The following is a 24,958-nucleotide window of genomic DNA, read 5'->3' as shown; positions in this document are numbered from 1 at the left end:
AGTTAAAATACTGGGCCCAAAGTAAAAGTTTCTAAAAAGGGTCCCTGCTACACCGAAAGCTCCTACAAACGCTCTCACCATTTACCCTGCATCCCCATTGTGTGTGTGTGTGTGTGTGTGTGTGTGTGTGTGTGTGTGTGGCTGAAGCCACCAAGGGCCACAGTCTCTTACTATGATTATGACATATTCAAAAACTTCATTTACTTTTCTGGAAAGAGCAGCACGCCTCGATACAAACCTGCCTGGAATCTTTACTAACTGTGTATACATTTTGACAGAAGAGGGATTTTTAGATCTACTTAATAACTGGACTTACAAATTCATTTTATTTTTTGATATGGACAAATCAGGCCCAAAGATGTTGGAGTGAGAGAGAAAGAATGGTCTCAATTTCAATCTCTAAATACTTGTTCTTCTATCTGGCAAAAATCAAGATGCTTTACCCTGTACTATGGCAATTAAAAAAAAAAAATCAAGATGCTCTTCTACTAAAACACCTTGTGTTTTCTTAAATGGGTGAGCTATTGGTTGGGAAAACTAAAAGACGTGAAGTTTTGCAGTAGGGCTATATTTTCTTTTTATTTTCATTTTTAAACTCCCGATGGGATTGAGAAAAAAAGAAACCAATTTTTAAAAATGATTTTCTTCTTTTGGTCTATTGTTCTATTGGTTCTTGGGCTCTGCCTCTATCACCCCTAAAAAGAAATCTTGTTTCTCTGGGGTAACTGCCTAGGTTATACCTCTTCAACCTCTTTGCTCTGGCCAATATTTTGCTTTGAGTCTGACTCTTGCTCTACCTGATCGTTTGAACTTGGCATTTCAGACCCTCACTCCCAGGGGAGCTCCTTCACCTTGGACTTGGACTTCACTTTCCCTCTACTCATCATGACTGAGGGTGAGCCATACCCATCCATCCTTTGCTAAGATTCTAGATGCCCAAGGCCCCCTGCCAGTACTCACGACCCCCAGGAGAAAATATAGGGCTTCCATCTTTGCTAAAATGGTCTGTAGGATGGTTTTTAGTCAGATAGATCACAGGGAATCCTTCTAAAGCAATGAACTTATGATACAGTGTGGATGCATAGACTTAGGGACATAAAAATCACAGAATTTCAGACCTGTAAAACTCCTAGAGATCATTCATTTTACAATAGAGGAAATTAGTACTCGAACTTGGTGATAATCTAGGGTTCCTGTGAAAAGAGAATGATATAATGTATATAAAAATGTTTTATAAACACTATATCACTGCGCTGTATGCATAAAAAATCAGTGTTTGTCTTCTGAGTAGTATGTTTGAGAGTTATTCCAGAGATGCTGCCATTACTCAAAATGTTTTAAATCTCTTCTTTAAAATTGTCATTTGAGGCAGTTAAAATTGTCACTGTATAGTCACATCTTGTTCTTATCAGTAAAGGTATTATCCAGGGCTCAGACATTCATCTCAGATTTGATCTTAAACGTCTTTGAAGGCAGAAACCATGTCTGTCTTGCTCCTTGCTCCTGGTATACTGCCTGCCACTTACTAAGTACCTAATAATTATTTGTTCAATGAATTTTTTTAAAAGCTCAAACCCACCCTCAGACAATGATGATTTGCTTTGATTGAAAGGTAAAGGCTCTAAAATCATTTTCCAAAGAGAATTTCCCCAATAAAATTAATTTTGAGCTGTAACATTGTTGTTGGAATAAGTTCAACATAATTATATCAGAAGGGGACAACACTCATTGCATTTACACTTCTGTGTTCTGGCTGACCTGTTTACATTATTGAATTTATTTATATCTCACCTTTGAAAAAACAACTACAACTAAAAGAAACCCATAATAACAATAATGTTAATAAAAAGCACATTCTTATAATCATGTGTCAGATATGCACAGCAAAACGCAGCCCACAGGGTGGGTTCCTTATGTGTGGTTAGCTGAAGAGTGACAGTAAGTAACAAGAAATAGAGAACAAATGAGACTCGCCCAGTCTCAAGCACATGTCTGCATGCCATCTGGCCCTTGTTCCCTGTTGAGTAAAAGAGTTACTTACAGCTAGTAAGAATGTAGTCATAAGGAAATATTCTGGGGTGACTGGGGTGACAAAATTCCCAGATTGATAATAAGTGCACAGGAAAAAAAGACATTTGCAGGTGGCATGATAACCACATCATTCCTGTTGTGAGCACTAACAGGTAAAGTCAGTTTCAAGGGTTCCACGTGACATACAAATGTGAGAATAGTTCCTTTGCAGTAGACTGTTATTTTGTTTGAAAAGGAAGGAATGGGTAGATCACTCAGAGGGGGAGGCATATTAACCCTTTGCACTCGCTTGCTTTTTTTCTCATTATCCACTCGACATTATCCACACTCAACATCTGAGTGCAAAGGGTTAATCACAAAACAAAATTGTCCACCTTTTTTCACAAGTGAGTTAATTTCAGGAGGGTCTAAGAGTGGTGATTTTACCATAGTTTTAAAATGCATTAGGCACATGCACAAAAATCCAATTCACACCACAAAAACATGAACTTTCTCCCATATTTCAACCGCTTCCAATCTGAAGCACCCTGACCAGGCAAGGAGGAGTTTATATATATTTTATGAATCCTGTTGAGCTCAGGGCTTGCATTAGTAATTGCTCAGGGAACATGTTTACTTGTTCTTTTTACTGCTCCCTGAAACACTGGACTAAGAAAATTCAAGTAGGTCCAGCTAAAAGCATAGCAAAATGTGGTACCTCATAAAAATGAAACTTAAGAGTGTTCAGAAAAACAAGTAGAGGATACTGGATTTCTCACCAGGCCACCAGCAGCTCACTCATTTGGGGTTAGTCTGGTTTTGATGAGGTCCAGAGCATGGATGTTATCCATGATGTGTGGCATCCCTAGGAACAAAAGTCATTTATTTTTCTAGAAATATAATAAGAGCTATTCAAGAGCCATAATTAAAAGGAGGAAGTGTTACTTGAATTCTGAAGTGTTTGAAAATTTGAGTTGAGTTCCTTAGTTAAGAAGGCAATGTGAAAGGCAGTGTTCATGACTACTTTTCTGTAACCATTCAGAGAATTTATGGTCCAGCTTTATTCCCTGAAATTCCATCCCAAATCCTAGCCTGAGTCTGGGTTCCAGTACAATCTCCACAGGGCATTGAGAGAAAAATTCTAAACTGCATGCCTGACTTTATAACTATACGGATTAAAATTATTTTATATCATCCATATTACTTACAGATTCTAAAGTTCAATTTCTAAACTTAACATAGAAAGATTTTAAAAGAACTTGCTCTTATCTTTCCAACTTCCTCTTGTACATCTCCTCTACATACATTTGAAGTTATAGCCATACAAATTAGTTAAAGTCTCCAGAATCTGGGATTCTAGCATGTTTGCTTAGACCACTGTTCTCTCTGAGGAACATGCATTGTCTTCTACCTTGTTTGCTGGAAAAGTACTATTCATTCTTCAAGCCACAGATTCATCATTCTGAAGTCCTTTTTTTCCATATTCTCGCTTTTTCCTCAGAACCAGGCAGACTAAGGTACTACTATATGCAATTCTATAAAGTATAGAATGTTTTAAACCATTTTGACTATCCTTTTGACTTTGAGGGTATTTTGACTCCACTGGTATGACAACCTTGATATTTAATCCCAAAGGAACAAAGCATATGGGTATATACCCAACTCACCTGGATCTCTAAGGAGGTTCTCCATCTGCTCCACAAGATAATGAGCTGCTTGAATGAGATTTTGACTTTAATCACTGTATTAGTCTATGTGGGTTGCCATAACAAAATATCATAGACTGGTGGCTTAAACAACAGAAATTTATTTTCTCACAGTTCTGGAGGCAAAAAGTCCATGTTCAAGGTGCCAGATGATTCAGTTTATAGTGAGGGATGGCTTTATGGCTTGTAGAAGTCCATCTTCTATGTTTTCGTGTGGCTTTTCCCTGTGTTTGGGAGAGAGATATCACTCTTTGGTGTCTCCTCTTATAAGGACACTAATCCTATCAGATCAAGACCCATTCTCATGATATCACTTACCCTTAATTACCGCCTTAGAGGTCCCATTTCCAAACACAGCCATACCAAGAGTTATTCAAGAACATATGAATTTTTGAGGGGATTTAAACATTCAGTTCATAACAATCACCTATGCTCTCAATAGCCACCATAAGACCTTGTAAGGACTGTAAACATTTGTGATATGATTAAATGCTACACCACATAATGGAAGAATGAGAAAAACTGGTTAACCCGTTAATCAATCCAAAGTGTTCATTTAGTGTGTACCATGTGTAAATCCCTGTTATCAAACATGTCACCATTATTAAGTAATTCATAATAAATAAGCTAATTTGGAAATTAAAGGCAAATAAGTGTCAAACAGGTGGTTCTAGTAATAAGCAACCACAGGGTAGATAAAAAACCATTAGGTTTGGAGTCAAAAAACATGAGTTCAAAATCCAGCTCAGCCAGGTACCATCTCCATGACCTTAACGCAAGTTGTTTAGCATCCATACCCAGTTCCTATAACATAGTAGCATAATATCTAACTGAGGAATCAAGTGAGGGAATGTGAATTCACTTTGGAGATGCTATTACTACACAGACAAAGAAAGGGTGTGACCAAGCCTTGATGGATGGCTCCTTTGACAGATCCTTGATGCCTTCCCTCTTCCCAAGAAGAAGGGAGAGCTTTTCTGCAGGGCATTACCTCCCTACAAGGCAGATCCTACTGCATTAACCATATTTGTACATGCCTAGTTATCCTCACTCTCAAAACAGTATTTTATGCTCGTATCCTACCAGGAAAAGAAGAGTTCTTGCTTATTTTCTATATTTGCTGTCTCGCGTGGAAGAGAACCAGCATACTTCAATTCTGAATCATAGAAAATTTGTGGTAAAAGTAGAACAAGAAATTCTGTGCAAGCAAATACCACATGGGTTACTTTAAAGCTCCATGTACCCTCACTGAAACACTCAAGCATTAACAACGTTAAGGTCTAGGCTGAAATGGCCAAGAATGATTTAAACATGGAGGCCACCATACAGTGAAAGTTCTCATTAAAGATCCACAAAATAGGTCATCATGTACTATCAGCAAATAGAGAACTGTCTGCCAGTGAGTGAAATATTCACTTTGCAGTCAGCACCACAAGGGGAATTTGACCTTGACCAACGGCTAATTATTGCTTCACCTTCCAATCAGTAACTATCAGATCACATTCCTAAATCTTTAAAAAAAAAAAAAAAGTGTGTGATATTTGCAGAGTTTGTGGCAGCAAATGGAGTCCAGGTGGAGCTGCATAGGAAAAACAAGAAAAATGGCTCCTCACCAGAAACAAGAGAGGAGCATAGGAGGACAGATTCAGACACCCCAGGCTCCCAAACCCCCCGTTGTGAGGTAGATTGTGTGTGTGTGTGTGTGTGTATGCTTGTGTGCTCACATGCACCACATAAGCACACATTATTTCTTTATTTTTTAATGGGCTCACTTCGTACTGAATTGACAATACTCTTCATTTTCATTCTATGTTGGAGAAAAGAATTAAGGGGCAGAAAGAAAAGAACTGTGAGACACATTGCTCTGATTCATTCAAAGCAAGGCTCCGGAATTGGCTTTGTATTTATTTGATACATCAAAAAGCAACAGATCATAACAGCTAAAGAAATATACATGGAAAACTGAAATTAAAAATGTAACTCTGAAGCATCATGGCCTGACAAATATAGCATTTAATACATTAGTTATTTTCTGTCAGTTCCTTGCAAAATGCAAAAGTGGCAATGCGTACAAAAAAATATTTGCTTGATTTCCTAGCAAAATACTACAGCGAAAGCATGCAAGGGCACTCCCGGCTGCAGAAAAAGTAAGTCGCTTGTCCAGTCACTGAGTGATCGGGACGTGCTTTACAAATCTCTTCAACATCTGGCTCCACACTCTTCACACACAGGAGTTCACACAGGCAGAGACACATTTTTTTTCTTCTTAATTACGTACCTTTTAAGATTCATAATTTGGGATGAGCAAAAGGCTCGGCAGGAGGTGGGGATGAATTAAAAACCATAAAATTGATGCTATCACTCTGATTGACATACCAGTAGTGCAGCATACATTTCCTGTTTGTCAGGAATGAAAGGTGTTCACATTCTGTAATAATACCTAATATTGTTTGGGAAAGACAAACGGCTGTCTGACTATATTTTGCCAGGATGGATTTTTTTTCCCTTTCTGTCAGCACTGAAATCAGAAGCTAGAGTATATATTCCAACCCTATATAAAGGATGACCTAGATATTTAATAGCTGCAGCTATTCCAGTCCACTACCTGGACCTCCCCAGGTCTCTGATGCTATATTCTAGCATACCCGAAATCACCATTATACCTTACGACTAATTCAAGAAAGCATCCAGGGAGCTTGATGTCCAGGAATGTCATAATAAACTTAAGAGAATGAGTCTCCTTTGCTCCCTGTAGCTGTCTCATCACAGACTTGGTCAACCCTCTACTTCAAGGTTTGTTTAATCTGACAATTAACAATTTGTGCAAGGTAGTAAAGAGAATCTTGTACACAGGGATCAGGAGACCTGAATCCCTCTAGTTGCCATGCCACTGACTACATAACCAGGCAAGCCATTTAACCTCCTTCATCTCAGTGTCATCAAATCTAAAATAGGGATTCTTCCATTGCCTTGAATTCTTGAAGGGTTATTGAAAAGTAAAAACAAAATGATAGCTTTGTAACTTGCATGTATCCTCTGTCATGTCGATCCTAAATATGATTATATGTTAAACAAAGGATTTTTGGAATATTTAAAATTACTTATTCTGGCAAAAGGATGAAGAATAAATGAAATACTGGATCTTATGTATTAGGGCAACATCAGAAAAAAATCAAATGCAGTTATAGCCATTCAAAACTATTCTTATGGTGATGTTTGAGCCATAGACATATTCTTCAATTTACTGCCCTGTTATTACCATTTATATTCTTATTGAGTACTGACTGTAGATACCAAGTACAGTTTTAAAACATTAAGATATTATTTGGAGGAAAGCAAAAAGCTTAAATAAATCTGAAAGTTTCAGGAGAAAGATAGAACAGGAATGTTTGTGTTAAATATTTTAACGACATATTTTTGCATTTTAATCTCGGGGATTCTGTTATTTCCACAGAGGATTTCAAGAAAATAAAAATGTAAGATCAGTGCTACAATCATTGTCTAACAATACCAAGTTCCAAGTGTTAGGCACGAGCGCCTGAACAATCCTTTGTCTCTGGAATTATAAACACTGACTTGGATGATTTGGGAAGCCTATGGAAAGTTGACCCAAATGAAAAAGGGGTGGTACTTGGTAGACCCTGCTCTTGTAATAATACTGTTGCAAGGGGATCAAAGTGCTTTTGAATACAATTTATTGCTGTTGTTTTTGCTAAATCAAATAAAGGCTTTAAGCAAAAACAGGTTTCAAGCCTTCTGCTTATGATTCCACTTCGTGTGACTTGACAATGCTGATTTCTGTGCAATTTTTTAAACCCATGTTTGGTAAAACAAAAAAGCTTTACTATCAAGTTTCTAAAGTTACTTCTAATAAAATCTGCTTATGGATGCACATGCTAACATATACTGTGCAAATAAAGCTATAGAAAAGCTCACCAAAGATCAATCCACTGCACCAAATTGGCCCTTGCAGGGGTGTGAAGCAACCCTTCCAGGATTTGAGGGCATTAAATCATGGCTTGACTTAATTTTATATTCCCTAGAAATGAAGTTAAAAACAGGATGCATGGATCATGTCCTCATAACCCTCAAGTGGCAGCTCATAGACTGCTACTGTCTGTTTCTGGAGTTAGATTGACAAGAACTGGAAAGAAAGCATTAGCAAAAGGGATCTTGAATGCTACCAGCTGAAATCTACCTAAATCCCCCAGCAAAATATAATCTGAAAGAAATAGGAGATTCACCTCTTGGTTCTAGTCAATGATAAATTGAAGGTTAGGTTAAGCAGTATCCATCCCTCTACTTGCTAAGTTTCCTAAATGCAGCTATAAAAAATAATGTTAAATACTCAGGCCAGAGGTATTTATTAGAAGGATATGATTTACAGGGCTATGTACCTCATGGTGAGCCTCACAGGAAAATATAGGTACAAATATGCATAAATCATATTTATATACTTTCTATAAAATTAGACTGGCATTAATTAAATGGCAGAAAAGGCAATGAGAGCATTGTTTGGAGGGTAGCTTGTTCCAAGTTCTGATTATAACTTGCTTCCCAAAGAAGGAGCCGCCTACAGCTTAGAAGACAGATGAGAAGATCATCATCGCAGATTTGCTGTGAACAGCTCTGCTCAGCTCTGTCCCTGCCAGACTTGGGGCCACACACACCCTTCCAAGATGGCTAGAGAAGATTCACAAAGAGAGTACCCCTGTCTTGCTTTGGATTTGACCAGGGTAGACTGTGTTGGGGTAACATGAAACCTGTCTGTAGAGCTGAGAACTGTTCTCAACAGCAAGGCTGTCATTATCCTCATCATCACACCTAAAATTTACTGAGCACTTACTATGCACTAGACACAAAATGCTTTGCATTATCTCTTCCCATCTTCACAATAACCCCATGAAGCAAATGCTATAATTACCCATATGGAAGAAGGGTAATTCCATGAATTACCCTTCATGGAAGAAGAAACCGACACCAAAAGTTGCCTATGATTGCAGAGATGGTGACTGCCAGAGTTGACACTTAAATTCAGACAACCAAATGCTTCTAGAAACTTCACTTCTTATAACCATCAGAAAACCTTCCATCAGCTGCAAATAGTTCATGGATTTGGCTTTTAAAAACTCCACTCCTACTGATAAAGCTCTTCCTATTTATTCATTAATTTTGTACGTATATTGTTTTACGCCCTACAGGATGCCAAGAACTGGTTTAAGCACTGGGAAGTCAGCAATAAACAAGATAAATTCTCTACCTGTGGGGAGCATACATTCTATAAACCACACATGTAGCCTCATTTATTCCTCAAAATGACCCTCTAAGTCTGACTACTAGTGTCTCCCAATTTTTAGATAAGGTATCCTGAGCTCAGAGAAATGAAGATCTTTACCCAAGGCCACAACACTGGTAAATGGGAGAGCTCAGATCTTCCCTCTGGGCTTCAGACCACCAATCCCATGTTCTTTTATGTTCCTATCACCCGATAGCTGTGGTTCCAGGATGGTTTTCAGTAGCTGGACAAAATGTTATCACTGCTAGGACTTCCTACAATGTTGGGAAATAAGAACAAGTTGGCCATCTTCCTCCTAATTTCTGCTTCTCTTCCCAATTTCTTAGTCTTCACTTCTATCATCATTCAGTTGCCTGCTGGCTTTTGGTTGCCCATAGTCTCCCACTTCTCTATCCTCCCCCACCACCCAGGCCACACCCATCCTGCCCCCAGCTTTACTGGAATTATATATATATATCCTTGTTTCCATTCTTCACTTCTCCCACGTCCAACCCTCAGGGTTAATCTTAATAACTCTCATTCTTCACTTTAGAGAACAGCCTGACATGTTGTGGGTAATGACCCAATGGGAATCTCTTATGTCATTACAATAGGAAAGGCCTGTTTCTGGTAAGTCACATATTTTATTTTCTCAGAATCTCTTCAGTGAGTTTTCCCTTAGAACCATTCTCTCATGTGTTAGTTATAGTCAACAGTATTTACTGCAGGTACATATGGGCTAAATATGTTTCTAAGGGCTGGCTAGCAAAATTTAACAGTGGGTAATATGCTTTGAATTCCAACCAACCAAACTACAAGTGACCTTCTGGCAAAGATGTCCTCAGGAACACATTCCTGTCTTCACTATTACTAACATTAAAGCAGGCATCCTCAAACTACGGCCGGCAGACCACATGTGGGCCATCTAGCACATTTATCTGGCCCTCCAGGTGTTTTTGCTGCCGCTGCCTGTCCTGCTTAGCAGCCGACTCATCCTGGGCCCACAGTGCGCACTCTCCAACGGTCTGAGGGACAGTGAACTGGCCCACTGTTTAAAAAGTTTGAGGACCCCTCCATTAAAGAGTGGAGAGGACTAAAAAAGAACTTGAAAAAATATATTATTCTGTAGCATTAGAGAGAGAGAGCCAAATAGTAAAAAACACAAGGTAGAAAAGAAATAATTTAAATTTTTAGGTGACAGCCATGGAAGCTGGGGGAGACAAAACAGAAATCTTTCTGACTTGAAGGATTTTCAGGTTGATGGAGTAACCTTGAATGGAAATGACATTCAAGAACCTCCCCAATTTGAATTTTTCCATTAGCTTGTAAGTATCATGAAGGTAAAGAACACATCTGAGTTTGCTCAACATTATACCAGCAGCACTTGGCACAGGGCCTGAGACTTAGTCAGCACTTAATAAATGGTTGCTGTATGAAGGGATGTCATCCTATACTTATCTCCAGCCACCTCCCAGTCAGCAGAGCCCTCCGTTGACCAGCAATCCCTACTTGAGATTGGATTTTGACATTTGTACTTTTCCCTCAGGCAGTAATCTCTGCTTGTATCAACTTTTGCTCCCCTCTACAACTGTTGATATAAGATTCTTTAAGGCCCAAATCAAAAATTTCTGTTATGATTCCCCTAGACTGGGGCCAGAGTATGGGTGCAGATGCCAGTGCCTATGGCATCTCTGGGGGAGGCAGGTGGGTGACTGTCTCTTCCCCTGCCAGGCAGAGCCCTGGGCATTGGGCAGGAATTGGGAAAAGGCTTCTTGCACACCCCAGACCCAGGTACTGAGCAAGTACCAACTCAGAGGTTATCATTTTTTGGGGGTTACCCATGCACCAAGGGTGGAGTAGTGGCCAGGGCAAGGGGAGATTGACCTATTCACCATGGTAGGTTCTATATCATAATTTTATACTGGAGCCCTGAAAATTATGTAGCTGGTCCTGGACCTGAAGAGAGAACCACTGTGTTCTCCTTTGGGCATACATTGCAATTCCCCTAATAGTCATGGAAGAACTCTCTAAGAGCAAAGGGTCCAGCACTCATCATCTTAGCCACTGGCTTTGCACAGTACTCTCCTCTCAGGAGACGTTGCATAAAAATGTGTTGAACTGATGTGAGAAAGGGAAAACATCATTTTATTTCATACAAAAATATAGATAATCCTAAATTTAAATTTAATTGAACAGATCAGTAAATGGACTAAATAACACCCATTCTGTTTTTTTTTTCCTGAGATTATCAAACTTTTCAAGAGGAAAATCTTACAAATTGACTATGCAATTCATAAATGCTTTTCTTCAAGGTAAATAGGGAAGATTAGGAATCTAAACTTGTAAGCTCATTTGGAATATGGTCTTCTGCAATGGATCAAATGTAATAGTGATTAAATTATTCATTCATAGCCATCATTTTCCAACTACCTACTATGTACAAAGCATAATAGTAGGTACTGTTAAAAGCTGATCCCTGCATTTAGTCCTCAATTTGGCCCTGCCCAAAACCACTGCAGACAGTTGCCTACCTGAAGGGGCAAATGGCAGCTGAAATCCAACTTCTGCAGTTTGCCAAACCATATACCATAGCGTGGGGTTGGCTATGTCTACCCAGGAGAAGTGGTTCCTTTCTTTAATTCTCACAAAGTACCTTATGGGTTAAAGGCTGTCTTAGCTCTGCTCCTCGGCTTCCACACATACCTCCTAAGCTGCACTTGGTCCATCTGTGATTTCCTTTCCTTTTCCAGAGTCATTGCTGTTCAGTTGAACATCCTTTCCAGGGCAAGAAAATGCCAAAGTAGAGGGAAAAGAGCACAACATGTGATTTCCCCAGGGCCAACATTTCCCCAGGGTTGGTTCTGACTGAGAGGACACAAAAACAAACAGTCTAACACCAGCAGATATCCTGTCCAAATTCTCTTTTTATAGCACAATGTAACTGTGTTAGATACAAAACAAGTAGACAGAGGATTGAATGTAAATTGTGGAACAGCATTCCCATCATGATGCAAGAGCTAAACATGAAAAGAATCAGGACTTCTTTTCATATTTTATTGGCAGCAGCTTTACCAAATAGGTGGTTTATTTGGAAATGTGGCATCTTTTTGAAATTAACTCTCAGCTCCTTGCAAAAGTTCAGATTGGCCCCATACTCCTGCGTCAACTAATAGCGATTATTTTTATTGCTATAAGCCATGTATGTTAGTTTTTGAAAACATGGTATTAATCATAATTAAATTGTGTAGGCTGACAAATATATATTACTTTCAAGAAAAACACAATACCTAACACAGCTGTAAAAATGTTTGGCAACCTGTAAAAAATTGTATAGATTTTCTAGAAAACTAGCAATGAAAAATTATAAAATGTGTATCTTTATTCTTATGAAAAATTGTGTAAGTTTATCTAAAAGGGAGGAATAAGATCCATTAGTTTACTATTTCAATAGCTATTGCTTTACTAGTATACAAATCATATTGAAATTGTACATTTGAGCTTTTAAATTATGACACCTCTGAGGTCTTATTTGGTAATTCAAATTATTCTGCTCCTGCTACCTCTCCCAGCTGTCCTCTAATGGAAACATACTTATGTTTCCAAAGCAGAGAGAGCACCAAGGGGGTGAACTTCCATCAGCCACTGCTATGAACTGAATTATGCCCATACATCCACCTTCAAATTCATTTGCTGAAGCCCTAACTCTCTATGTGACTATATTTGGAGATAGGGCCTTTAAGAAGATGATTAAGGTTGAATGAGGTCACAAGGGAAGAAACCTGATCCCATAGGACTAGTGCCCTAATAAAGGAGGAAGAGAAACCAAAGCCCTCTATCTGCCATGTAAAAACACAGTCAGAAGGTGGTCATCTACAAGCCAGGAAAAGAACCCTCACCAGAAGCTGACCATGCTGGCACCCTGATCTCAGCCGTCTATCTTCCACAACTGTAAGAAAATAAATTTCCGTTGTTTAAATCACCCAGCCTACAGTATTTTGTTATCGTGGCCCAGGCTGACTAATACAGCCCCTCAAGCAAACTAACTAGAAATAATATTATTAACATTTCAGTAAATAGGTGTAAAGAAGTAAGAAATGATTAATACGATTTTTTTAAATTTTTATAATTTTATGAGTGTTAATAAAAGCATATTTAAAAATTGATTTCTTTATAATGACTTGTAATAAACATCCTAAGAAAATTGGTGTTCATGCTATGTAAGCACAGCTTCAAAATAAAATATTTTTGCTTCCTGCCAATCAGAGCGCTGCTCTGAAATTCCTCCTAAAACAGGAAATCCCAGAACCACGACTGCTCAAGTTCAACACAAGTGCTGCTGATTCTCTTAAACTTTTCATATTCTCTGTCCTAGTCTCCCTCTTCTGCACTACCACAGTTCTTAATTTAAATATGTCATTAATCATGTTCCACCTTGTAATTTCCTTGATTTTGCATTTGCCTATCACCTTCACTAGGGGACATGGATCCTGAGAGTGGGTGTCATACTATCCATTTTGTATTTCCCTAAAGTTCACTACAGTGTTTTGCCAGTAGAGAGTATATATTTGGTGAAAGTATGAAGGAATGAATGAATTATTGAATCAATGGATGGCTAAAGGAATGAAGAAATTGATTAATAATTTATCGATTTATTCGTTAATTAATTTACTATTTTGTCTTATCCATCTTCCATGGCATCCAGAATTAACTTGCCACAATCATGCCTCCCCTTGATGGCACATTTATAAAAGAAACAGTATCAATAAAAAGAAGAGTGGAGTAGCCTTTAGTTGCAGTGCCTCCTATTTGTTAGTTATAGTACTGGTGTAAATGTTTTAATTGTCACTACTTTGGGAACTAAGTTTCATTACCTTCATTTTACTGACGAGAAAACTGAGGTTCTATGAGGTTAAGAGTGCATTGTTGCCCATAGAACTATTAAAAAAACAAAGCTACAAGTTAAGCACAATGCTAAAATCCAGGCTCAATCTTGCCATTCCTCCTCACTGGCCTTCCCCTGACTTTTTCTTCTGGTGGAAGAGATGTAAAGATATTTTCTGAGGCCATTTAACATGGCCATCTTCCTATGCCCAGTTTGGAGGTGTTCACTATTTCCCAGTGTTTTTCACTTCCCTGCAACTGTGAGACAATATCAACCTCAAGGTTTCCTCTGTAACCTCAGGAGAAATACCCCTAACTACCCTTAATTATAGTACAAACTGAATCCAACCTTTGATGCCACTGAAGTTCTGATATCTCAAAGAGCCCCAGAGTGCAAAGGAGTCTGGTTCCTTCCAATCTAATCTCATTCCTGACGCCACTCCCCAAAGTATAAAATATGCAGGGAGAACACAACTGAGATTCAGACAAATTAGAATCACATTTCAATTCTTTCACTTATTAACTATGTATATTTAAATAATATGCCTCAGTTTCCACATTAAATAATGTTTGTGAATTCAGACATATCTGAGTACATGGAAAAGGCCGGGAAGACAGACCCACTGAGGGTTAATTTGCATTAAGTTTGGAAAAGCCCCTTAGTGAATGTGCCTGCGACTGGCTAAATACTCACCAATCACAGTCTTTCTTCCTGGATACTCAGGAACACTACATTTCCCAGCATCCTTTACAATTAAGGCTGGGGCCATGACATGGGAGTAATGTTCACCATATCCAGTCATGGCCATGAAATACATCATGTGATCGTCCTCATTCTTTGCCAGCCAGCCAGCTAAACATAGATAATATAACAGAGGATTCTCAAGAGGCCCTAAAAGATGATCCCACCACAAGTTGGAAGAACTGGGATTCCAGAATCATAGAATGGAAAGCTGTCTGTCACACAGACTGTGACATTAGCCGGAAACAAAACAAAACAAAAACCTTTGGTAGGTAAAGTCACTAACATTCTGGGGGTGCTTTGTTATAGCACTTGGCACTAATTACCATGACCAAAAGAATTTCTCAAGAGTTAGAGAATCTAAGCCTAGGGCAAAAATAATGGGTCCTCAGAGGAGATAAGTTGAGATTTGTTATTCCACAACTGATGAGCTTTGCTGAGAGTATTCTTTGGACTGCTTTTTCTTTGTTTGTCTGTCACCACCCTCCCATGCCTGGCTAGTACTAATGCCACAACTATCAGAGGCAAGGCTATCATAAAGATTCCTCTCATTAGTCTCCACAAGACATTGACAATGCAAACCAGTATTCCTTTGTATTCCACATAACAGAAGGGAAGATGGAGACTATTTCCCCACTTTAACAAGAAAATGGTTAGATAGCAGAACAGAGGAGCAATCACATGTCAGAAGCAGAGAGTGTTACCTATGATGCAGGTAGCCCAGTTAGAAGTGACATGGGAAACGCAGCAAACTAAAACCTCCAGAGAGTTCAGACCCCCAGCCACCCCGATAGTCAGTAGGGCAGAATTAAGCTAAAAGAGCTCAGGTTTTAGTACCCATTTTCTTCCCTTCCTTATTTCCCTTTTATGTTGAACTTCTCTCATTAAAAGCATCCCAACTTTCCAACTAATGCTTTTGAGTAGCACAATGATTTTACACTTCCCTGTAAAGGAGAATATTGGAATTACACATTGAGTGCATGACATGCTGAGAGCTGCTGTCCATCCGCCAGTGAACTGTGTGATAATCCTGTTAACCTTCCTATCAGGAGGTCATTAAACAATCTTGAAAGCTGTTTCCTCTCACATCATAACTGCATGCAAAATCTGAGCTAGTCTTTTTAATATAAGCCGTTTGACTGCAGAGGCTTAAATAACAGCCAACCTCTCGCATGTTTTATATGGTCTTTTCTTATACTTCCCTCAGCTACTGAGTGTCTTTGTAGCCTTTCTCTCAGTTTAGGTATTGACCTATGTTTTTTTCTTTTTTTCTTATTTCAACATCCAACATATTTTCTTTCAACAGTATAGCTTCCTTCTCTAGTTCCTTTTGATGCCTTGTTCATCACTTGTACCAACCCATTTTTCATTCATTTCAACACACCACCTTCCTGTGCATGAATCTTTTTGAATTTGTTGTAATTAGTGTTTTTGTTCTTTATTACTGCTTGGCTATTTTCAGGAAACTATCTATTTCTGTTAAACATAATTTATTTCTGCATCTTCCTAACAATCTCTTTTTGACTCCAAAGACATTTTACTACCCATTTTCTCCCTTCATTTCTTCCTTCTTTCTTTCTTTCCTTCCTTTCTTCATTTTCCTTTTCTTTAAAAAGTATGCTAACAGCCATGTGATGTCAGAACTTCTGCCTGGATACATTTACAACAAATAAGTTTTCCATTTTTATATTCTGATCATTTAGTCCTTTCATTCAGCTTAAAACTCGATTTCCTTTTAGCTCCTTGGAAGCATTAATTTTTACCTCCAGGACAGAAAGAACTTACATTTTTAACCACACTTGAAAAACTGGGTAAAATTGAAATGTGCTTCTGGTCGCTTAACTAACACAAAATGGATTCCTGATCTCTGGGGAAGACTCCATAATAAGACCCTATCATTGAATTAGCAATTCAAACATCAAGATAGTCAGTTTTCAGGAGTGTCAGGTTTGGGACTTGACATTTTTAAGAAATGTCTTTGCAAAACAGGGACCCAGTTATCATTGGATTAAGGATACTGATTTAATCTCCAGGGGTGGCTGAACCTGATGTCTGGGGTTCTTCCAAACATTTAAAGTCATTTTCCAAATGTTTTTGATGCAGCGCAACCCAAAAAGGATTTTGGCAAGTATGTTTTCCCTTCATTTTAAAACCCATGCGTATTTCAAGGGAAATGCAATCCATATGTCTTTGATTCATTTACACTTAAATCATCTAAATGCCATTGTGTAAGAGCTATTTGATGTACAAGAAGCCTGTGAGCCTGTTTTATAAGCCTTTTTAAGCCTTATTTCTTTGAATCAGAAAGTCATGTTTTGCCGGCCCTAAACAGAACTTGAACTGGGAAAGGCTCAAGTTCACTTCTAAACTGAAAACCCGCAAAGTTTTGCGTGGCTTCTGTACTTAGCAATATGTTTCCCCTTGCCTAAAGCTCACAAACACCCAGCATTTCTCTTCTCTGTCTCACATGTAGTGAGAACAGGGTAAATCAATTTTTGAATCACATTTTACTTGTAAAATTCACATTTTGAACCTCAGTTATCTCCCAGGCATTGCCAGAAGTTAAAATAGCAACACTTGAAAATTAGGCTTTTGCTCTAAAAGGGCAAAACAGTCTATAAAGTACATAAATTACTGCTTCTGTACATTTATTTGTTTGACAGGTTTAAGATATAAGTGTGGCTTACATATGGATTTTCAGGATGCCAGATTGGATGCTCCACGAGCTACAGTCACAAATGTAACCTCTTTTTTTAAGACTTATGTTTGGGAGAATAGAATTGGAACAATCTTGCTGTTCTGCACAAATCTAATTGCTGTGTCAAAACAGCAATGGAATATGATGAACATTTGCATTTTTCTCATTTACTGGCCTTTTCTATGGCTTTAATCATACTTGCATTAGTGGTCAAGAAGAAAGTATGTTGGGCTATTTGTTTTCTTGCTCCCTGAGACTTTAAAAAATTGTAATGAATTATGAATTAATACTTTTGGGGATGAAATGTGCACCTCTAATCAAGTGCTTGGAGACACCCAAATGATTAGCACTGATTGCTATGGACATAGAAACATGTCTTGAGAATGGATAAATCTTTCTCAAGCAAAAGCACTAATTATCTTCAAATGTGTGATTTCTTTGTTTTTATTTAGACACATTTTAGAGGTTGCATTTTAGTGAGAAGGAAGAAATAGTGATGGTGTGATTGTGGAGAAGCAATATTTTAAATTTGCATTTGAAGCTTGGAGGGTGGAGATGAAGTTTAAAAGAAGGAAAAATCCAGGTGAATCTAATTATTCTGTATGCATTCTCTCCAGTTCACGTGTATGATAGAGTATCATATTTGTGTAATCAAAAGGACTATGAAATTTAAGTTTAGAAAAAAGAATTTGGGCATTAAATCTAGCAAACAGTTAATTATGCTGAGATAATTAGATAGCAGAAAGTTTTGGATTTAGTTCTTTCCCATAGTTAGTTTTCATTAACTACCAAGTCTTCATGATTCTCTGCAGGCAGAAATTATTAGTATTCTATTCTTAGGAAGAATGGTGCATGACTGACAAAGAATTAAACTTTCAAAAAGTGTGACAGAATTCTTTACATTGACCTATCCACATATTTTCTTTAAAAAATTTTTTTCTATTAAAAATTTGATCTAACACAGTTTTAAAATTCAAATTAAGCAGACAACCATAACAGGACTATATTTTCTAGTACTACTTTAAAATACAAAGCAAAGAAGTAGATTTATAATTTTGCTGTTGTTTCATTAAATTGAAGCAGAGGGTATTGATTAGGATTGCACAATAGGATAATGACTGATTTTGGTTAAAATGACTAGTGTTATATTGTAGAATTCCACAGCAAGATTTATGAGACTTAACTTGGGTACAGGTGGTCATTTAAAAACTTGAAGCAGTGAAGCTGAGCAACACTTCCTAACCCTGAACTGCTGCTCTCCATCTTCGCCCCTTCTTGCCCTCTCTCAATTCACCTCCACCTGGTAAACACAAAAGCTTTGTCAGCCCTCATCTGTCATCTCAGAATGACTTGCTGACTATCTTGAGAATCCACATGATTCAAGGCCTTATTTATCCCAGCTATTGAGTCAGATTGGCTTGCTCTTGTGCTGATGCCGGTAGAAGTTTCAAACCCAAAGGAAACCCAGCCAGGACACAGTGGAATATAACTAGAACCCTTGCAGTATGAGAGGACATTAATGAGGCTGCAAGTCTCTTAAGAGTAAATTGCAGCCCTAAGAATTCTAGCTCTTCCTCTTTTAAGCGGAATCTGGAAATATCTTTATAATGCCTACCTGACGCACATGTTTACCCACCACAAACACACTCACACATGTACATAAACACAATACACATATGTGTACAGGTACACATACATGCAAGCATGTACACAAACTCCAGCCCATATTCCTTAATAAATGTAATTTTATAGATTCTATTTCTAAATGCAATCATGAGTTCCAAATATACGCTACTATACATGTTGAAAGTTTAGAGGATGGAAATCCTTTCAAAGAGAATCATGATTTTAAAAATGTTTTACACAAAGGATCAAATTGTTTATTTTATCTAAATCCATGTATGAATGAACATTTACTATCTCTTTATTAGCACTTGATTTCCAGTATTATTTTACAACTTCCATATGTGCCTTGCTTTAAACAAATAAATTGTACAAGCTCCTTTTTACAAAAAGATACCCTGTAGGATTCCCAAAACTATGCTGTTTTCCCTAATGCAAATAAAAGTCTATTGTTTGTTCACAAAATATGATACATTGCAATACATAAATTTACATGAAAATTTTTAGGAACATATCAATTTAGTTGAAAATGTGGTGTTAATTACAATCTTTTCCTCGATGATTATCTTCCACTTCTCTAAGGAGTAGAGTTAAAACATCCCTATTTCTCAGTTAGCATTATTTCCTTTGTTGTTGAATTGATTCGGTGCTCAGAGTTTATATAACTTACTAACAGAAAGATTTCCACTCATTTGCACGTAAAGGTTTCAGCTATTTCTGGCATGAGACTAATGAACCCTAAAGTTTGGAAACTTAGAGTCAGTTAATTACATTCATGTCATCCATCCTTGTAATTGAAGACTATTACCCAGGTAAAAATTCATAGGATTTGTAAAGTAAGAAAGTTCTAAATGGCTAAAAATAGGCTTCTTGGGGATATATTTAAAGCACTTAGGTGTGTAAGAATTTGAATTTGGTACCAGCAGGCTTTGGGCTAGTGGTCCTAACCTGTTGTGAAGAAGGAAATAGCACGAGATGCACAGAAGCCACCTTTGGCCATGTACATAACATCTGCTCTGTTCTTTTGTCTCCTTGATCCTCTCCTTTTTGAACTAATCTCAGGACATAAACATTCTATCTTCGATCCTCTTTACAGAACACAAAATGTCCCCTCCAGCTGCCAGCTCCAATCCAAATTTGGCTTTTCCCCATAGACAGTGCTTTCTTTGCAGCATTCTTGAGTAAAGATCATGCTCTTACATCTCAGTACCATGTGAATGGGAGTAATGAACTGCCCCACCTCACCCTCTCTGCATTTTGACCCTTCTATTCAAGGAAGTTCAAGTTTCTCCTAAGAGAACATTTTATGCTTATACTCCAGTCCAAAAAAAAAAAAAGTAAAATAAAATCCTTCTTCTATACAAAAAGATCAGTTCAGTTTTACTTGTTCACAAAACATACCCTCCTTGTAAATATCATCTGCTGAGGAGGTCACCCAGACTACAGCCTCTTTCTGCCCGAATGCCTATTATTATCCCTAACAATTTCAGTGTCCAGATAAAAGACCTCTCCAACACCCTTTCACATGTATCAATAGTCCCTTCAATTCCAGGGGGCTTGACCTCCACTCTTCTCCCTTAATCCTTTGTCATGTGTCATCCTGGGCCTTCTCAGGAACCAAAACTTTTCCCTACTATCAGAAATTCTACTCTCCTGCTCCCTGGCCACACCTTACCTTTCCGCCTTCCTCCTGGAACCACTTTCTGTACCCACGCCCTTCTTCATTGCAGACATTAGAACCCTTCCTGACTCAGACTATTCTTTAATTGGTTTATTTCTTTCCCTACACAGACTCACAAAGACCTCCAAATCCTCTGTAGCTACATTCTTTTGTCACATCTCTTTAACCCTGGATCAATCAAACAAATTGTCCATCTCTGTACTCTAGCTCTGAGTTTGGGTGAAGAAAATAACACAATTCTGTAGGCTGAGGCTGCTAAATGTTTATATCCTTCAACTACAGCTTGCCCATCTTCACTGCTCATAAACGTTTTCCTTATCTTTTGTCAGTTCCCACTCCATTGCTCTCAGTAGTAATTCAAAACACATGTTACTCCACTCAAAACCTCTAAGCAACTCCTAGGCTTTTATTCTCCATAGTAAATGTTAATCTTTTTTTTTTTTTCCCCATTCCCAACTTATCCTCCCCCTGAATACCCTTCCTGCCCCTGGTACCATCATTCTACTCTCTGTCTCCATGAGATTAATTGTTTTTAATATTTATCCCCCACATATGAGTGAGAACATGTGAAATGTGTCTTTCTGTGCTTGGCTTATTTCACTTAACATTCTCCAGGTCCATCCATGTTGTTGCAAAGGGCAGGATTTCGTTCTTTTTTGTGGCTATATAATATTCCATTGTGTATATGTACCATGATTTCTTTATCCATTCATCTGTTAATGGACAGTTAGGTCAAGTATAAATCTTGGCTATTGTGAATCGTGCTGCAATAAACGGGAGTGCAGATATCTTTTTGATATACTGATTTCCTTCCTTTGGATATATACCCAGCAGTGGTATTGCTGGGTCATATGGTAGTTCTATTTCTAGTTTTTTGAGGAACTTTCATACCATTCTCCATAGTGGTTGCACTAATTTACATTCCCACCCGCAGTGTGCAAGTGTTCCCTTTTTCTACATCCTCATTAGCATTCATTGTTGCTTGTCTTTTTGATAAAAAGTCATGTTAACTGGGGTGACATGATACCTCATTGTAGTTTTGTCAACCCATTTTATGAGATAAAACTAAGATCCCCAATTTAACTAATTCAACCTCAAAACAAGCTTTTTTCTCCTGTTATCTCCCCACTTGTGATTTTTAGCCATTCAGTCAACCCCATCAGAAAACATGATAACATTCTCAATTTCTTATTCTCCTTTGCCTGCTACAAGCAGGCTGTCACCATACATTTTCTATTTTTTCTCTTAAATGTTTACTTTCTTTCTCTGAACCCCCTTCCATCATGTTACTTTGAAATCTATTTCTTTCTCTTCTAATAGTTCTCTTGCCTTCAAGTTTATTCTCCATACTTCAACAAGAGTGTAATTTCTAAAAAAAGTAAATCTGGGCCAAGTGTGGCGACTCACACCTGTAATCAATCACTTGGGAGGCCAAGGAGGGAGGATCACTTGAGGTCAGGAGTTCGAGACCAGTCTGAGTAAAAGGGAAACCTTGTCTCTACTAAAAATAGAAAAAAATAGCCAAGAGATTAAAAATAGAAAAAAAAGGGGGGTGGGCATGATTGCATGCATCTGTAGTCCTAGCTATTTGGGAAGCTGAGGCAGGAGGATCGTTTGAACCTAGGAGTTTGAGGTTGCTGTGAGCTAGTGCCTGGCACTCTGGCCAGGGAAATAGAGTGAGATGCTGTCTCAAAAAAAAAAAAATGGTAAGAGACTTATCTTCACTTCTTGAAATCCTTTAGAGGTTCTCCATAGCATGGCATAAAAGTTGTTCAGAATTGAGTTCCTGCATACCTCCCAATTTCTTTTCACATGACATTTCTTTATAATTTAATCTCCAGTTATACTAATCTACTCATGATCCCTATGCTCAACATATCATTGCCACCTTTGAATGAGGACAATTTCCTTCATTCTTGCTTTTCTTGGAGTACGCTTCCCATTCATTTTTCAGACTTTAATCATCCTCTCCGTAAAAACTCCCCTCATCTCTTTCCTCAAAAATAATTAATTACCCCTTCCAAAAGTGCTAGACTGAGCTTGGTAAATCAAGGAAAGATTTCCAAAAGACACAACACCTAATCTGAGATTTACAACCTAAGTGGGCATTGGCCAGGTGTATAGTTGGGGAAAATAATGATTTTTAAGTCCAGGTATTGGACAGAGGTTGTTTGTGACATTCCTCCTTCTGGACTATAAGACTCACCCAAGGCAGGATGGGTGCCTAACTCAACATGTGTTTTATCATAGTACTATATACAGAACAAATGTTCAATAAGTCTTTGGTAAAGAATGAAGAATGTTAGAAGGACAGGATTTCACTACTTTAAATTTATCTTATCAATTGAGTTTTCTTTTATAACATTCTTTGGAATATTTTATGTACAAAAGATCCCTAGCTAATATAGTGTATTGCTACAAAGGGCAATGGTCAAATAAACTATTTATCAAAAAAGAAGAGTGAAGAGTTATAATTGCAGTGCCAGCAATTTCAGAGTGAGAAGAGTGAGAATAAGGCAGATTCATAATTAATTTACTCTATATTTATACCATAGTAGCTAGGAGCTGCTAACTATATGTATATATACATAAGATATATAAATATACATCTATCATACATGGAGATATACAATTATTTATATATATGACTATGTACTTATATGTGTGTATAGTATCCAACCTTATATATAATGAGGAATAAAACATGTCTCCCATAACATTAATAGGTAAGAGAAGAAGCCAGACCCTCTAAAAAATTGCATCTCCAAGTAGTCAGAATATACTGATTTAATTTGTTGAATTTATGATTCATATATTCATTGAAAAATATCATGTATTTGGGGTTGAATAACACATGCATCCTGACCTCTAGTATCTAAATGTACAACCATAGATAAAAATTGTTATCTCAAAGAGAAAGGATTATGGGAAATTAGAGCAGAGAGAGAATATACTTGTCTCGGAAGATTAGGAAACAATTTATCGAAGAGGTGATAGCTATGCTGGGAATTAAGGGTAGGCAGGATCTGAACAAGGAATGAAGAAAATGAAAACCTACTTTAATCAATGGTCTACAGGGCAAAAATGATGAAAATAGGTATTGTGGGAACTATGGTGGTCATTAGTGTTATTCATCAAAATCTGTTTTTTGTCTTGTTGGCTTCACATAGTAGATTTGTATTTCCTACTTTCTCTAATGAAGAGTTAGGGCTGTTTAACTAATTGTGGCCAGTGATTTGTGAGTTGAAGAGACACTTGACACTTCTATGCCATAACATTTAGATGCTGGTGCAAAACTCTTTAAAGCTGTTTCCCATGCAATGGAGACCAGCAACCTTCATGATGAAGATTGCTGCCTTAGCCTGGGTCTTTGATTGACTACAATGAACAGAGAACATCCTTGCTGACCTGAAATAACTACATAGATTATGTGAGAAATAAACCTTTGTTATTTTAAGGCACAGATTTTAGAATAGTTTGTTACTACAGTTTAACCTATACCGTAAATGCAGGTATAGAAATAGCAAGATGTCCCGCTTGATAGGCATATAAGGTATACTAAATAGAGAAGTATTGCAATAAATAAGTTTAGAGGAGTAAACAAATGAATTTGCAGAGAAGCACCAATTCCAGATTAAAGAGTTTGAGCTTTATTTTATAGGCAATCGAGAGCTGTTAAAAGCTTTCGAACAGGGAAATATTATGAACAGAATTGTGCTTTAAGAAAATTAATCAAGCAGGATAGAGGATGCCTAGGAAGCAGAAAGACACTTAAATGCATGAAAACAAGTTATGCTATTGTGAAAAGCCTAGAAGTCATGGGGTTTAAACTAGGGTGGTAGCAGTGGGAACCAATTTGGCAGAATGAATGGAACAGTAATTTGCAGGTCCTGGCAACTGATGAGGCCCAAGGGACTTATAAATCATTCTAAGCTTTTGAGCCTGAATGACTGCTAAGAAGGTGCCACTGCCACTTACTCAAATAGGAAGCAGAGAAAGAGGAACAAATTTGAGAGGAAACGTGCAAATTTATGGTCAAGTATGACATCCAACTGGTGATGTCCAGCCGACAATTGGAAACAAATAGAATATACATTTGAGGGTTATTTGGGATATGAACCCATGATATCAATGAGACACAGAAGAGAAAGAAAAAAGAAAACCAAGAGTATGCTTTTGGGCAACACCTATATTTAAGCAACAAAAAGGAGAAGAAACAAAGATATCAAGAAAGGTCAAGAGAGGAAAGAATTTCAAAAAAAAGTGAGGTGATTAACAGCACCAAATATAATATAAGGATGGATTAAAAATGATGATGTTTTTAAGTCTAGTGGATTTGGTG

General features: G+C 37.7%; 1 long non-coding RNA gene across 1 annotated transcript in view; it reads right to left on the bottom strand.

Moving 5' to 3' along the window:
* Positions 1-1,800: 1,800 nt before the first annotated feature.
* Positions 1,801-24,958, bottom strand: part of LOC105880438 (uncharacterized) — a 50,706-nt gene continuing 27,548 nt past the window's right edge. Inside the window, exons 2-3 of the long non-coding RNA XR_012921777.1 lie at positions 3,678-3,940; positions 1,801-2,875 (exon numbers count right to left, since the gene is read on the bottom strand). This is a non-coding gene — a long non-coding RNA (uncharacterized LOC105880438). The remainder of the gene's footprint in view (positions 2,876-3,677; positions 3,941-24,958) is intronic.

Source organism: Microcebus murinus, chromosome 11 (assembly GCF_040939455.1).
Source record: "Microcebus murinus isolate Inina chromosome 11, M.murinus_Inina_mat1.0, whole genome shotgun sequence".
Taxonomy (NCBI): domain Eukaryota; kingdom Metazoa; phylum Chordata; class Mammalia; order Primates; family Cheirogaleidae; genus Microcebus; species Microcebus murinus.
This window is presented reverse-complemented; position numbering and strand designations above follow the sequence as displayed.